General features: G+C 30.7%; 1 long non-coding RNA gene across 1 annotated transcript; it reads right to left on the bottom strand.

Moving 5' to 3' along the window:
- Positions 1-1187: 1187 nt before the first annotated feature.
- LOC106293728 lies at positions 1188-1938 on the bottom strand. Its single transcript, XR_001260619.1, has 2 exons — positions 1611-1938; positions 1188-1484 (listed from the first exon to the last, which is right to left on the bottom strand). It is a non-coding gene; the product is annotated as an uncharacterized LOC106293728 (long non-coding RNA).
- Between the last annotated feature and the right edge of the window lie 576 nt (positions 1939-2514).

Below are 2514 nucleotides of genomic sequence, written 5' to 3'. Positions count from 1 at the left end.
TGCAAATACATCCAACTCCGTAACTCGTAAATACTACCACCACCGGCCATTTTTTTTCTTAGATTTTTTTTTTGGATTTTTTTTCCGTTTGTGTGTTGAGAGGAAGAGAGTTGTGGGAAATGACATATATATAGAAATTTGTAGTTGAAATATAACAACGATTTTACAAGGAATGTTTTACATGGATTTTACATGTCTTTAACATATGATTTACAACCACTTTACAACGAATTTAGGTAAGTTAAAGCACATTGAATACATGTTTTCACCTAAATATAACTGTAACATGTTTCGTTGTAATGTCGATGTAACGGTTACGACAAATTTCTGTTTCCACGTACTTTCGTCGTAAACTTACATTGAGTTTACGACGAAGATTATTCGTCGTAAATTTACATGGCGTTTACGACGAAAGTTGGATTTCTCATAACTGCGTTGTAAACACCATGTAAATTTACGACGAAATATTTTCGTCGTAAATCTTCGTCGTTATGGGCACGTTTTCTTGTAGTGTAAACATGTAGCATGGTCCATGTTTATATGTGCTTGTTGAGAATTATCTATTGTGAGTTAAAATTTGTAACAATATGTCATTGTCATCTATATTGTCTGATTAAAAAAAAAAGTGGTCAAGCTTCTGTTTTTTTTGGGCGAGATAAAAGAATGTAATCAAGTTACTTGTGCATGTGTTGGTTGAAATTATCTATTGTGATTTGTGTGTTGAAATTTGTAACAGCAACCATTGTCATATTTATTCTCATTTAAATAACTTCATGGTTAAGCTTATATTTTTTTGGCAGAGTGTAAAGAATGTAATCAAACATGTGAAATAGTTTTTTTTTTTAAAACGACTAACGTGAAGAAATAGAAGAAAGAGCATTCTAATAATTATTGTACATTAAACCGGTCAGCATAATGTACTTTGATTAAACCAACTTGCCTCCGACTCTTGTAAATTAAATGCTAGGTGGTTGGTCGAATATTAAGAGCATCATTATCCCAAAACCCCTTAAAGGATCTCTTAATTAATTTTTTTATAGTTTTTAAAGTGTAAAAGTGAGTTAAGAGACTTAGAAAAAGATTTGAACATCTAAGTGGTTTATTGCAAATCTCTTAATTATGAGTTCTTAAAAAAAAAAAATATAAAACACCATTACAACAAACTTTACCACAATGCACAATCAAAAAACTTCAAATTGATCAATGATATTGAACTAACCACTAGCTATTGGTTTCTTTGTGGAAAAAGAAACGATGAAAGCGTGTACTCGAGCAGTGTCCAGAACAAACATAGAATATGAACAATATATAATCAAAAAGGTAAACCAAAACTCAAGACTACTTATTCTAAAAAGACGTGAAACAAACCTCAGGCACAAGTCCAAGAACACCTGAAACGAAAACGAAACCGTTGGCTTTGATGGCCTGAGAGTATGGTCCTACAGCAGGTGGTGCTTTATCTGTAGACACAACTTCCTTCTTACCTGAACATTTTTAGATTCAACACTATCACACACAGACCCAAGACAACTAATAACTAGTAGTATATATATAGAGACAGATTTATAGAGATAAATGTAGGTGAAGACGAAGAAGAATAGTCTTGTAACCTGGCAAGGTCTTTGTGTTGCAGAAGCAAGACGAGTGATGGAGATGGAACTTGTGTTAGAAGCTAGAATCGCAGAACTCTTGGCTATGCCATCTAAATCCTTGAACAGCTTCTTCTTAATATCACTGATATGGACAAAGTCTCAAGGGTGTCTTGCAATGAGAAAAACAAAAATTCACTTACATATGAGAGTACAAAGGCACAAGTAAGCGCACAAGGAAACTAAAACAGGACCGAACTGGAGTTTTACGATTTGGTATCTTTGCAGACCAGCAGAATGGTGTTTTCAGTGTAATAAACTTGCCTTTAGATTGCAAGTTTTCAGGTTGATTGGAGACGTATGTTAGATTAATATGTGTTTTTGATTTTTTTTAAATGAAAATTAGCTTAAGAGACCCACCAAAAGACTCCGATAATGATGCTCTAATTGGTCAGTGGCATATCCCCTATATATTAATTGAAAAGCATTTAAAAATTAGAACCTTAATTTTGTATTAATTAAAAAAAAAACCAAATCCTAGGTAACACTCTAAATGCCTTCTAAATTTCATTTCAAAGAATTCTAAAACATCTAATATAAATTATAGTTTAATCTAATGGTGTCACATTATTCCATAATTATATAACACTAGAGAAATTATAGTAACCTAAAATATAGGAAATGTGTATTCTTTACTTAAATAAAAGCTACGGAATTACCTAATATGATTTACATATATATGGAAATTAATGATTATGAATAATAAAGATTTGATAACAATTTATGCATCTTTCTTCATTTTTGCTTTAATTTATATTATTAAGAAAATTAAACAATCACATTAATCATATAATAAAAAAATTAGATTTTTTCTTATATGTTATATTTTGAATTTCTTAAAATGACTTTAAATTACAAAAATGAG

Source organism: Brassica oleracea, chromosome C5, assembly GCF_000695525.1.
Source record: "Brassica oleracea var. oleracea cultivar TO1000 chromosome C5, BOL, whole genome shotgun sequence".
In the NCBI taxonomy this organism is placed as follows: domain Eukaryota; kingdom Viridiplantae; phylum Streptophyta; class Magnoliopsida; order Brassicales; family Brassicaceae; genus Brassica; species Brassica oleracea.
Note: the sequence above shows the minus strand (reverse complement) of the source record. Positions and strands in the feature narration are given on the sequence as shown.